Here is a 14,248-nt window from a genome sequence, read left to right as displayed (position 1 = left end):
GCTGTTGTAAAAGAAATCTCTTGGGCTTTTTGAGCAGGTGCTGTTGAAGTAACAGTGCTTTGTAGACCGCTCTGTCGCTGTACTGCACCTTTTGACCAACCCTTGGCTTAACAACGCATTGTATGAATTCGCTTTAAATATTGGTTTATATTTTTGATTTAAATTTATTTTATAAACAAACCTCAGTCTTTAGAATAAACTAAAACTTGTTTTATAAAATTAACAACTAAAATCCCTCTTAATATTCATTTAATAAATGACAAGCTTTGTTGTATAAAAATAGTGAATTGCTGATTTCGTAGAAAATGTGAGGTTTAACTTATAAGGATTCATAGGAAAGTTTAAAAAAAGTCCTTTTTTAAAATTTGATGTTCACGTTTTGTGCTAACGCTGTACAACACTTGGCTCGGTATTAGAACATCCAATGTTTTTTAAAGAGATTGTTAACTTATCAATGGTTATTCCTTTTTTTTTCAAAGCTAGCCTGGGTCCCAATCGTAACGCACGATCACACACGATCGAATACGATACGAAAGAAAACTACGTGACACGTCAGTTGTATAGGTTAAATGGGATTATAACATAAAAAAAAAAATAAATGTAAGGCGCGATAACCTCTGAAGAGATCTAAGGCCGAGCTTCTCTTCCAATTTCCGTCGTGCTCCTCTTGATTTTTCCCTATAAATTAGCCGGACTGGACCTACATGTTTTATGCCGACTCCGAACGGCATCTGCAAGGTAGATGAGTTTTCACTGAGAGCTTTTCATGGCAGAAATACACCCGGAGCGCTTGCCGAGGGGCGACCCCGCTTAGAAAATTTTTCTTCTAATTGAAAAACCTTATTTCTAAAATTTTGATGTTGCTTTGCTCGGGGTGTGAACCAAGGGCATACGTTGTGGTAGGAGGAGCACGCTACCATTACACCACGGTGGCCGCCGCACATAACATAACATACGATAGCACATAAATATCGTTTTATTTTGATTGAATTGCTCTATTTACGGCCAAAAGTACGTTGGAACATATTTTAAAGTCATAATAGATATACAAATGTCGAATTGGTTGTAGGTTAGGTTAGGTTGAGGTGGCTGGCCGAGGGCACACTTAGGCCAGTAGTATTAGGCCCGTTGTGATACCGTTACCTTTCCTCTTCAAACCATTTTGAGGACCTGATGAAAGCTATCAGGTCCTTGACGTCATGCTCCACAACCTGCTTCAGATTATCAAGAAATGGAGCACCCAGAAAGCGCTGCCGTGGTCCGCTTAATGCTGGGCAGGCATCATTTCTGTAGTCAGGAATTGATTGTAGAAACGCCAAAAAATTTAGAGATTCCGTTTAATTACTCGTACACGTATATCAACTTCGTTCTGGATACTGTAGCAGGTTAAACTTTACTCCTGTATGCGATGAGTCCCCACATGACATCAACTAACTTTTCAATTGTGGAATGTGGAACTTATGCCTCTAACACAAATCTTGCTATGGTCCGCCCCTGTTGAAACTGCTAGTTTCCTTAGACTTCCGTTAGAGGACTTTGATGACAATTCGCGGTCGCACCCATTGAATGGGCGAAGCACTGTTAACACAACAACAACAACAACATCATGCCGAATACTAATAAAGTAGTACGATCACGCATGTTATGATTCGAAACCCATGTTTTTACGTAACGCGCCATACAATCACGGATATTATGATATAGATAAAAGTGCAGATCGTCGAAAAAATTAAGTGACAATTTACACAGCTACACAACCTAAATATCGTAATGCGACACATAGGTTTCCACGCATTTTGATGCGCTGAGTACGATTCCGCTTTCATGATTGACTAAGCGGGTCACAGTTTGATCTTAACCTCAAACACGCTTAATCGCCAGTGATTTTTTTCTACAGGTTTTGAGGTTAGGGCAGAACCACGCAAATCTGTTTTTTGATCCTTTATATAAGCTTGAAATAAATAAATAAAATAAAATATATAAAAAATATTGAGAATAGTACAATTTCGAAACTCGAAAGCCAATACCGATATTTTTGAGAATATCTTCGAAAAAAGAAAAAAAGAAGTTGGTTTGATTCAATACTCAGAAAAAAAGTAATTTTTTCGTATGAGAAGTGAAATGTGTCATATCCACATACCAGCCATCGAGTTGCACGTCTCTATTGCATCAGTTTTTTCTTAGGCGCCATTCATGTTTGGGTTTCTTGACCATTTAAAAGTATGTAGTTTTGCTTCGACTAAAGTGTGGTTCGACCCTTAAAATAGGCGCTAAACTAAAACTCATTTAACGCTAAGATCGTCCTGGCCGCAGAAATGTACACCGACCAATATAAAGTCTTTGTATATAAACTCTGCATTGCATATCCCCCTCACACATTAAGTACATGAAAAATATATGAAAATATCATATTTATCTGCAAACCTTTTTAAGCTCAATCGTTCCACTGACCAAGTTCATATATGACACTACTCGATGCATAACAAGATGCTTATCAATGATCGCGATAAAATTCATGTAGGTAACTTGTTTTGTTGTAATTACCACCAATTTGTCGTTGTCACAGTAATGCGACGGCAATTTGACACAGCAACATAGCTCATATTTTGCTTAACATATTCATATATGTACAATAAAATAAGCAAAAATATGCACCTTCGTATAGATCAAGTCACGCTTGCGCAGCGCAACACTTTAGCGCGAAACAAGATCATCGATACGATAAGCTGATGAGCGGCGAATTGTTAACGAAAAAAAAAAATTACGAAAACTGAAAAGTGTTAAGTAGAATATGTAGAATTCAAGTAAAAGTATACTCTCCTATGCATATGTATGTATGTCTGTAGATATTTTCATATGCTAATATGACACTTGGCCACCATGACGAAGTTATAATGAACTGATCAAGTGCGCTAAATGCGAAAAAAAAAACAGCCGAAGTACAGCGATCGACAGTGTAAGGAGAGTTTGCTCTGTGGTAAGTGGAAGTTGCTTGGTCGCGTCTTTGTATCCTCTAGGCATCTAAGTGACATATGTTTGATAAACGAGCTGGAACGATTCCGGGAAAGTACTAGCCTTAAGTTGCATGTAATTGTATCTTCACACGATCTCTGCTGATCCTTAAGCGATTCACAAAGGTAATGTGTGCCGCTGTGAATAAGATATTTAACTGCTGATAAGAAGATGCATCACAACATGTCAAGAATTGGCGAAAGAATCTGATTTTCTACCTGTGCATGTCGCAAATGGATTTTAATTGGTTGTCAACTTAAGTGCTTTTGTTTTGAGGCCGTCGGGTATGAAAGATATGACGCACTACATATGCAGATGTACATATACACATACATATGTACATATAAATAAATAAATATTAGTAAGGCGCGATAACCTCCGAAAAGATTTTAGGCCGAGCTTCTCTTCCAATTTGCGTCGTGCTCCTTTTTAGTTTTTCCTACAAATTGACGGGACGGGACCTACTTGTTTAATGCCGATTCCGAACGGCATCTGCAAGGCAGATGAGTTTTCACTGAGAAGTTTTCATGGCAGAAATATACTCGGAGTGCTTGCTAAACACTGCCGAGGGGCCACCCCAATTAGAAACATTTTCTTCTAATTGAAAATCTTGTTTCTAAAATTTTGATATTGCTTTGCCCGGGACGTGAACCCAGCATCTTCGGTCTGATAGGCGGAGCACGCTACCAACACACCACGGCAACCGCTATGTACATATTATTTGATCACATTTCCAGGTACATGTATGTAAGTGAATAACGTAATGTGTGTGTTAAAAAAATGGTGGGAGAGATAAAGTGAAGGATCGAGCGTGAACTAAAGAACGTGAGAAAACTTAACGTTTAATAAATTTATATACATTATTGTGTGTGTAAATACATATTTCAAAATTTCCCTTTTTTGGATATTTCTTGTAGTGCAATTTCAAGTGCAAAGCTTGTGGGCCTAATTCTGGACTAATTTTTAAACTGGAAAGAAACATAGTACATCGGCAAATGAATGCTTACTTAGTCCTCTATACTTGTAAGAGCCAACAAAACAAGCGGAGCGATTACAATGATAATGCTAAATGCCAAGAGGTCAAATCCACGATGTAGACAGCTGTTGGCTAGTGTTCTGAGGTCGATCATTCTGTACGGAGCTGTGATTTGGGCAGATGATTTCAAGGCAGCATCGTACGATAGAGACATACGCGCGGTTGTTGTTGTTGTAGCGATAAGGTTGCTCCCCGAAGGCTTTGGGGAGTGTTATCGATGTGACGGTCCTTTGCCGGATATAAGTCCGGTAAGCTCCGGTAACACAGCACCATTAAGGTGCTAGTCCGACCATCCCGGGAACGATTTATGTGGCCACATTAAACCTTCACGCCATCCCTCCCTCCCCACCTCCAAGTTCCATGAGGAGCTTGGGGTCGCCAGAGCTTCGCCAGTGAAACAGGATTCGCCTCGGATAGGTGAGGTTGACGATTGGGTTTGGATAAGCTATATATTGCGCTGGCAACCTGAAGGGTTGCACTACACAGCCCCTTTAATATGGTATTTTTGTCGCCTCTTACGACAGGCATACTTACCGCGGGTATATTCTGATCCCCTAACCCGCTGGGGAACGTAAGCGCAGTCTACAGGTTTTGTGTATGATCTGGATTTCGAACAATGTGCGAAGACGCTGCGCTGGTGCTAGCGGGACTACCCGATCGATCTGCTTTCGTAGACATCATCTATTCTAGCTTCAATTGGATTTAATGGTTTCAGTCGCATGCACACCATGGCAGCGTAAATGGCATGCCTCCACAAATCGCCGCTGGATCTATACGCTTACTACCGAAAACGAAAGTTGGATAAAACGACTACACAATAATTGTCAGGTCATGATTCTTTCAGGCAATATAACCAAGCTTTTAACCATAAATATGCTGGAAGCGACACTTGTGGGAATAACTTGAACGAGAAGGAAGCAATTGGCGAATGTCCCACCCCACAGAACCTTATACCAAATATGTTTGTTGTCAAGATCGAGTAATTGGGATGCAGTGAGCTTGTTAGCTAATTGAATAACAAACACACGAACTTGTCAGCGCGAACGGAAATTAGTTAAAATGGGAAACTTGCGCTTTCCGACTAAACGGAGTCTAATAGACGAAGACGAGAGATGGTTGGTTGGTTGCTGTGCTGCCCGGCTATGGAGCCGGGCCCAAGTAGCGCTCTAGGCGCCATTTTGATGCACTTTCTCCTGGAACCAATTATATGTTGGCTGATGTACCCTGCGTATTGCTTTACTCAAACCACTTGGTTAAAACAAAAAACCTACTGATGTCCTTGGAAGTGAGTAACCGATGCCTCGGCACCCTCCTGCCTACTCTCATTGTAGGGGATACCCATTCTACTCACGTGCGGGCCAAACGGCCAGTGTCCTGTAATAGTGGCCGTGATTCTGTATGTTTCCTGCCTAGACCTATTTAGTAGATCATCGGTTCTTTTCTGGTTGTACTCTGGCCAGATTAGTTTGGTAATTCTACAGGTGTCCGTAGAGTACCAGATAGGTGAGAATGTCTCTTTTAATTGATGTGAATGGTCGATGCACCGCGACTGCTTCCGTGATGGAGGATGCTTCCCAATATTTTATATCAGCGGGAGCAGATACCTGGGTGTGGATGTATTCTAACGCTACCAAGCGGAGACAGAATGACAGATAACACTTGAGAATTCAAATAGAATCAGCTTTCCTTAATGATCTTTAGGTGAGGTTATCTGGCTGCCCGTGGCTGAGCTACTGAGGCTTTCCCCGCTAGATCATCAGCAACACAGTTAGCAGGTACACCACTGTAATCCGAGACACACATCACTATTGTCGTGCAGCATTCAAACCTGCCTTGATCAGCTTTAGTCGATGCTTGCCGATGGTTCTAGCATTTATAAGCGCAAAATCACGCCCCGATTATTTTAAACAGTAGAAGGATATGGATAGTCTCTGTTCACCCTGGGTATTAGTATCTCCATGCTGCAATCTGTAATGTGCAGGATATGTAGGATATTGGCTTATGGAACAAATCTGGGTCCCGGGCTATTGGCACATCTAGATAAAATACGTACCAGTGAGAAATGGCACCATAACTCAGCTGCCGGATAACTTGGAAAACTTTGCCAAAGCATGATCGGAAAGGAGCACGAATGGAATGTCTTTTAAAATACACTGTGATTGGATGGCCAACAGAAAGGGCAAGCTCGTTTTCCCGTGAGAGCTCTAAAAGCAGCTGGGACGACGTGATGGAGGAAACAGCACATTTAGCGCTCAGAAGGCGATGTGAACGGCCTATTTTTCCCAGTTCATATCTCATGCTTATATCTCCGTAAAGTTTGCTGACTGATGTAGAAGGCTAACGATATCTGCATTATCCTATGTGGGTTAGGTTGGGTGGCAGCTGCCCAGTTGGACACTCTTTAGTTGGTACGCTGTGCTACCACATATTGTAACGGTGAAACTGGTTTCAGCTCCGCCGAGCGCTTGGAGTCAACAAAGGGCGACAAAGACTTCAACACACGGCAAGAGGAAGTGCCAGCCCTGCGTTTGCTAAGCTGACTCGGCGCTGAGCTGTGCAGAGGCAGGCAGTAAGTGGCCATCGGAGTCCCAAACTCATCACTGATACACTTTCAATTCGACCGTGCCCGCTCAAGTCAAGAGACCAGTCTGACAGTTGCCAGGGATAACCAAATGCGCTGACACGCAGACAATTTGTATAAACGGGTAGTTAAATGCCACCGCAAATGAGATCAATCCGCCACAGCGCTGGGCCTCACAGTGAAAGAAGTAAGCGCTTTGATAGCCGCCTGATAACCTAAGTATATGTTAAATTCCCTAACAGTAAGCTCGGCTATGATCTCATCTACCATATTTTTTATAGCAGGGACCTGCGCCTGAAAGACGCTGCAGTCATCGGGCAGCATAAGTTTCCCGATAACATCGAGCACATGACAATATTCCAGCCCCAAAACCCGCCTTTTTAATCCTGGATTAATCCGTGAACAGTTTCACCAGACTCTTGTTCTATATTAATTGCACACTCCATTCATTTTTTGAGAGAATATGAGTGGTGACAGTTGGGACAGGAGCGGAAGCCGGCGCACAGTTGTCTCTCCAGTCAGTGATGAAGTCTAAAACGGTCAGAAAGCTTGAGTGGCCGTAATTCAAAAGCTTATATACCGCGTCACGAACTCATTTTGCCGAAGGCTGCGATGATTTAGCTCATGATGTCAACCGACTACGGTTAAATGTACTACTTAAGTAAAATCTACTGTAACTCCGGGTATGAGCAACTTAGCTTAGCTGCAGACAGTCCGAACGACGAACAAGAAATACGTAGCTAAATTTCTTATGTGTAACTTCGCAAGGAAATAATATTTTAGCAATTTCCACCCTCATAAATCAACTATATGGCAATGGTAATACTCATTCAAAACTCACTTGTTAAAAGCCGACAAATTTCCCACCTCAGTTACACGTTTTCTTCATATGTTACGCGCTGCTCGATGTAGTCACAAAATATATACGCCCTCAATAGTGATTAAGTTTAATCGCTGTTATTTAAATCAATGTCCATTTTAGTGGATTTATTTGGTGTCTCAAGTAGGTGCATCTTGTTGGCTGCGCATGCGCTTTGCGAAGTATTGCTAGGATGTAAACGCATGTGGAATGCGCGTACATATCTTTTACCAATCATTTTGGCGTAGAATCAGCACAAAATTTATGAAGCATGCATAATTATTGCACACGAAAAAGCGAGCGCATATTTGTTGTATGTGACATGCGGCGGCATGAGTGTGCGCGCATGCGTAGTGATGTGGAGTTTGCACAAATTTGGTATCTGACAGGGATACCAAAGGCAAATACATACACACTTATTTAAGCGTAAGTATGATCTTCAGGCGCATTCGTATCTACAACCAATTATTAACACTTTTGCGCATTCGCATTACTGCCACTTTTACTGTTGTCGGTATTGCTCTTGCTGTTGCTGTATCTGCAGCAATCAAATCAGTAACCGACTAACCAACCAAGTGCAGTTGGCCTACCAAAAAGAAAAAAGATGAACTTCCAACAAGTTAACCTTTTTTATACGGCGCAAAAAATTGAGCGTTGAGTTGGTAATAATCACTTTTTCTCGCTACGGCTACTAAAACAAGCTGCGCCCGATGTGCGATGATGCTGGAATAAGCGCGTTTTTGAAAGTGTTTCGTTTGTATGCGCCCTTGCAGGTATCTTTGTTCTTGTTCCTTGCGGCGATTTGCTTCGGAAGCTCCTGCATTGAGTTGCCTGCGTTATGCGTTTATTTTAACTAACCGCGACTTGTCGGTCTGCCTGTTGCGCCAATGCTAATCACAGTTCAATATAGTTTGTTCGTTAAACATACTCCATGCAGCATTGTTCTTGTATTGTTTTGTATTTATGGGTTTCCTTTTGTCTTTGTTTTTAGCCAGAAGACCTACATTTTGGGGCCATGCGCGCGTACGCGATTGCCGAGTAAGCAACATGTTGTTGAGGCTCAAGCAAGCAAGTTGCATGTCTTTGTTTTTGTTTTATTTAATTTTGTTCATTATTCATTTTTCATTTCACTCTAGAGTTGCCGATTCTTGATTTGTTATTTTGGTATTAATATGCCTAGCAAATTGACAATTTATGGTTTTGTTCATCCTTATGCAAGTACAAGGACTGCAGATGTGGGAAGAAAAGTGAATTTCGTAAGCTAGGAGTACATTTTTGGTCGATTGCAAATTTAAATGTACCAGGTCACAGGAGCTGAGCTTTGCGGGACTCAACTTTACCTAAGAAACTCTATAGCTACACCATAAATTGTTGTTATTAATCGTAGCTTAACCGCACAGGCAAGTTACGCCAGACATTCCTAGGAGATCAAACTTTCCTTCACCTGTGTAGGTTAGGTTACGTTGAACTGGCCGGTCCATGAGAACCTCACATTGACTGAATGAGTCCGTAGTGTTACCAGACGTTTGTTTTAACGACCAAGCTGAAAAACCCTATCAAAAACCAGGACCTATGTTATAAAATAACTCCGTCCTATTGGCAAATACTGGAAGCTTCCTAGGACTTAAGCCACTTGCTGCTTTTAGATCGGACAGCTGAATCACTCCTAATAGCTGGAGTCTCAGCCTAGCAAGCGCAGGGCACGAGCACAGAACGTGCTCGAACGTTTCCTCCTCCAACCCGCACCTCCTACAACTGCTATCACTGACCAAGCCTAATTTAAAGGCATGTGACGCCAGAAGGTAGTGTCCAGTCAGAATACCCGTCATGAGTCTACAGTCCTCTCTTTTTAATCACCTGTGTAAAGTTCGTCCCTTTCCTTTGCCATCAGCTGTGAAAGAAATTGCATACTCAAGAATTGGCTTGTCTGAAGCTTCGTTTAGTTTTGAATGGCTCGGTGAGACCCAGACCAATCTTATGGAATTAATGGTGTCGCTTCATATAATTAAGCAAAGGCGCATAATATTTGCAGGACGTACATATTCTGGCATAGCATATAGGCAACTTTTTTCAGCGTGTAAAAGTACGCTCTGTACATCGGTTACGAGGTCGCTATTATCATTTCTGCAGGCTTTTGTTATTATTATTCTTTATTCGGTCTATGATAACAATATCTTACAGACTAGAAATTTACAAGAAATTACTTACTGACTAAATTGGCTGGAATTGAGTACTAGGAATAAAATGAAGTAATCTTAGCGACGAACTGGGATCTCGGCATTGCGAAATCGAGATCAAGCGGCTTTTAAATATTGTTAATTTCACTGACAGCCCCAGTAATGGGCGCGAGATAGTGGTAATTAGATTTAACTGTAGTAAGATGGAAAGGGTTGTGGGAACGTAGGATGCCATTTGGGACGTTGAAGCAAAGTTGATCGAGCAGATTCACGCAATCAATTAAGCCATTTACAATGTCGAAAATGAACATTATCGAATGGATTGTGCGCCTATTAGAGAGAGATTTCAAGTTTATGAGCGAAGACCGTGTAGTATAGGATGAAAAGGGATCGACGAAATGAAGGGGATAGAGAGCAAAACGTGTAAAGCTACGCTGTACACGCTCGATTCTGTCCGAATGAGAACTATATAATGGGTTCCAGATAATTGAAGCGTACTCCAACTTAGACCAGGCAAGACAAGTAAAAAGGGATTTTCTTGTATAGGGATCTTTAAAGTCTTTCGCATAACGCTTCAAAGAGCCCAAATTCGAAAAGGCCTTAGGGATAACTGTTTTCACATGACTGACAAAGGTAAAACCAGAGTCAAACAGAACGCCTAGATCAGAAACTACCTCAACTGAGGACAGTTGAGTGTTAAGAATCGAGTAAGTTGAATTTATACGATTACGCGTACGCGACAAGGTTAAATGAAAGCATTTTTTTATGTTAAGCAACAGCTTGTTTTTGAGTCTCCAATCAGTAAGATTGTTGAGTTCATTTTGTAGCCCAAGCGCGTCAGCCACGCAGGTAACTCTGGAATGCAATTTCAGGTCATCAGCATAGAGAAGAAATTGCGAGTGATTAAAGCAGGACCGGATATCATTGATAAACAGAAAAAAAAAGAATCGTGTTAACAGATTTGTGGATGGGTGTAATGGAGCTCACTTTCCGTTTGTCGATGAAAATACCGGAGGAAAGGGAAAGGTTAATTATCTGAGATAAAGGGAAAGCTAGGGATGAGCAGCATTTCTTAAGGAAAAAAGAGGTGAGGCCATCGGAATCATTTTTATAAGACAGTTTTAAAGCAGATATACCATTCTGTATATCTAAGTCAGTGATGCAAAGTGCTCCAAAATCAACAACGCAATGCGAACCAAGATAATCACCGTAATAATTATAAGTGCCAACGCCAGCATCATTTACAAAATTGGACTTGAAAAAATCAGCAAAGAGAGTTACGATGTCATGCAGAGAAGAGGAGGAAAGACCATCCAGAGTCATACAGCTAGGAATATTCGAGCATCCTTTCTTAGAACGGATGAAGTTCCAGAATGCTTTGGGATTGGACTTTAACTCATCCTCATAGCGAGATATATAATTTTTATATAGAGTTTTATCAAGTTCATTGAATTCTTTACTAAAGCTGATATACTTTTCTCTGAAGCTAAAATCGTTTGTGGACATGAAAAGTTTATAATATTTATTTCATTTGTTCTTCAGTCTTTTAAGGCTTCTCGTATACCAAGGTAACTTATGTCTCCGAAGAGGGATCAGATTTAGGTTAGAGTTTAAGACCAAGTAAATATGTTCAAGAAACATTTCATAGCACTCTGGTAGGAGTTCTGACCATCATTCCACCCACTCCCCCCTTTTGACCACTCGTTTCATTTTCAGGTAGGGACCTCATTTACCTCCTAGCGTCACGATAAAGCTCCGTTACATTACACGTTGCTGTGCTCATACGCAGCGTGGCTCTTAACGCGGCCCTTTTTCCGATTTCCGTTGAAGCACGATATACCTCCTCGTACCAGTTGTGTTTCCGAAGTCGCTGGAACGCTATGATCTCAGTTGTGGCGGCATCTGCTGAGTGAGAAATGTGCTCACACTTATCGGCTGTTATGAGAGCCGAGTGGGGTGATCATCAGTTATTTATTCCTCAAGCAGCTTCTCGCCGAAAAACTTCTCTGCATAGAGAATATGAACTACGTAGAGTTCGCACATCCAGGATACAATTTCTTTGCCTGCCGTCGATAAGGACATGATTACTTTAGTTTGGTATTCTTTGATCAGGAAACAGCCGAGTAGCTGAAATGTGGAGCTAAAAAAGACCATTTTTCGAGCTGTGGCGAAACCAATCCGCCTGAACCCTTTAGGATATGTTACAACGTAGAGCTACATTTTCCGACTAAATGACCGCATATCTTGCATTTTCTCATACAAATAGTCCTTATCTATGTCGGCCACATCATCTTTTGGTGCGTAGGCGCTGATAAATGTTATACTGTTATTATATAATCTCAGAGCAGTAAACGACAGAACTAAGCGGCGAAGTATTTTTGCCACGACATATAAACAACTTTGCTAGGCTTTGCGCTTTTCTCTTTAGGGCCACTGTTGTAGACGGCGCTTTGGGTCCATTGTTTTGATGTCTTGCCCCGTCCACCAGTGATGTTTGCCTTTGCACTGACATTAACCTGCTGGACATCGGCACCTCCCCTTTAAAGAGTCCGGACATTACATGAAGACTTGTTGAATTTTAAATGTGGGTGTCTCTCGCATACAACGTCATCACTGTAGAGTTGTTGTTCCCGCGGTCAGAATATACCCGCGGTAGGTATGCCTGTCGTAAGAGGCGACTAAAATACCAGATTCAAGGGACTGTGTAGCGCAACCCTTCAGGTCGCCAGCGAAGTATACAGCTTCTCCAAACCCAATTGTCAACCTCACATATCCGCGACGAATCTTGTTTCACTAACAGACGAGGCTCTGGCGACCCCAAGCTCCTCATGGAGCAATTGCAGTGCTTTTTTGTCCTGTGGTATTAAATTAAATCGAATATCCATAGCTTAGCAACCATCGAGCTCCTTCGACTAAAACCATCACCCTTATGTTGGGTTAGGCTGGATGGCAGCAGTGCAGTGAAAGGACAGCTCGCTTGAACACTTTAATTTTGGTCCGCTGGGTTGTCAAATACTCTTACGGCGTAATTGGTTTCAAGCTCTTGAGCGAATACTGTATGTCAACGATAAAGTTACAAATAACGCATACATCGGCCTAGGAAACTTCCTACGGAGAGTCGAATACATCCCGACCGAGAAGCTGGGCAACTGAGCATAAAGTGACTGGCTGATTCCTCCTCGTCGCCTTTATACAGCTAACACAGTTCGAGCTGTCCAGTATATTAAGGCGTATTGCATGAACTCCGAATGGGCAGTACCCTGTTATAACTCCAAAAATCATGGATATATGAGCTTTTGTAAACCCTAACAGCTCCATCGAACGTTCGGACTCAACAATGGCCCTAAAAGACCGCGAACCATGACAAGCGATGATGTCAGCCTCGCATTTGCTTAGCTGGCTCGAGGCACACCCGCCCAGAGGTAGAGAGCGGAATAACAAAACCTTCACCGGTAGACAAGTTCAGTTCGGCAGCGCCTGTTCTGGCCAAGAGATCAGCCTGACAGTTGCCGGGTATATCCTTATGGCTTGGTACTGATATAATTTTAATCAAAAGCAGTAACTTAGATTCTTTGAAGTGAGGTCAAGCAATCCCTCACAGCCCCCGATCTCACAGTAGCACAGCTAAGCGCTTTGATAGACGCCTGACTATCTATACATACATATGTCAAATATACTAACAGTTACAACACACCCTTTTTAGCGCCTATATCCGCCAGGAAGACCAAATTTGCGGCTAACACCGAGCTGATGACAAAATACTTCACCACACTTTTACTTTAATATACTTGTTTGGATTCCGCCAGGAACTCGAAGTAGTAAAAAAGGACGAGCAGAATAGAATAGAAGTAAACTATTTTATCGATTATAATGTTAAGATTTCGCTTTTAAATGAAAGTATAGACGTTTGCTCTTGCTGAGTTTTTAACTCTTTATTTGGTTCTCTTGTCAAAATGTTAATCTACCATACATCTTAAGCAAACCAACAATATCGGCTTTGATAATCTTAAAGGCCACGGTACTGCACGCCATTTCGTGTAATGCTGGTTTTCCTTAAATAAAAATAATACTTCAGTGGTGCACAGCGACGACAGAGCTTCCTGCAAGCTGCAAGCTCATCAATAGCTTTTCACTTCGTTTACAAAGATATACCTTCTAGCTTATTATAGTAATAGGTATTGTTTGCCGCTGCTTATGTAAGGCGCGATAACCTCCGAAGAGATTTTAGGCCGACCTTATCTTCCAATTTGTGTCGTACTCCTTTTAATTTTTACCACAAATTGGTGCGACGGGATCTACTTGTTTTATACAGACTCCGAACGGCATCTGCAAGGCACCGAAAGCCTTTCATGGCAGAAATACACTGGGAGCGCTTGCCAAACACTGCCGAGGGGCGACCCCGCTTGGAAAATTTTCTTCTAATTGATAAACCTTGTTTCTAAAATTTTGGTGTTGCTTTTCCCGGGGCGTGAAACCAGTATCATCGGTGTGGTATCATCACACCACAGCGACCGCTTCTTATGTTTAGTAACAATGACCTTGATCACATATTTCTTAGATTGAAAACGTGTTGTTTATAAAGC

The 14,248-nt window shown here is 41.7% G+C and overlaps 1 protein-coding gene across 1 annotated transcript in view; it reads left to right on the top strand.

The window, feature by feature from the left end:
- LOC137246283 (senecionine N-oxygenase-like) overlaps positions 1-14,248 on the top strand; it is a 339,460-nt gene that overhangs the window by 239,115 nt on the left and 86,097 nt on the right. The gene's annotated exons all lie outside the window — the stretch shown is intronic.

The sequence above is a fragment of the Eurosta solidaginis genome, chromosome 3 (assembly GCF_040869045.1).
Source record: "Eurosta solidaginis isolate ZX-2024a chromosome 3, ASM4086904v1, whole genome shotgun sequence".
Lineage (NCBI taxonomy): Eukaryota > Metazoa > Arthropoda > Insecta > Diptera > Tephritidae > Eurosta > Eurosta solidaginis.
This window is presented reverse-complemented; position numbering and strand designations above follow the sequence as displayed.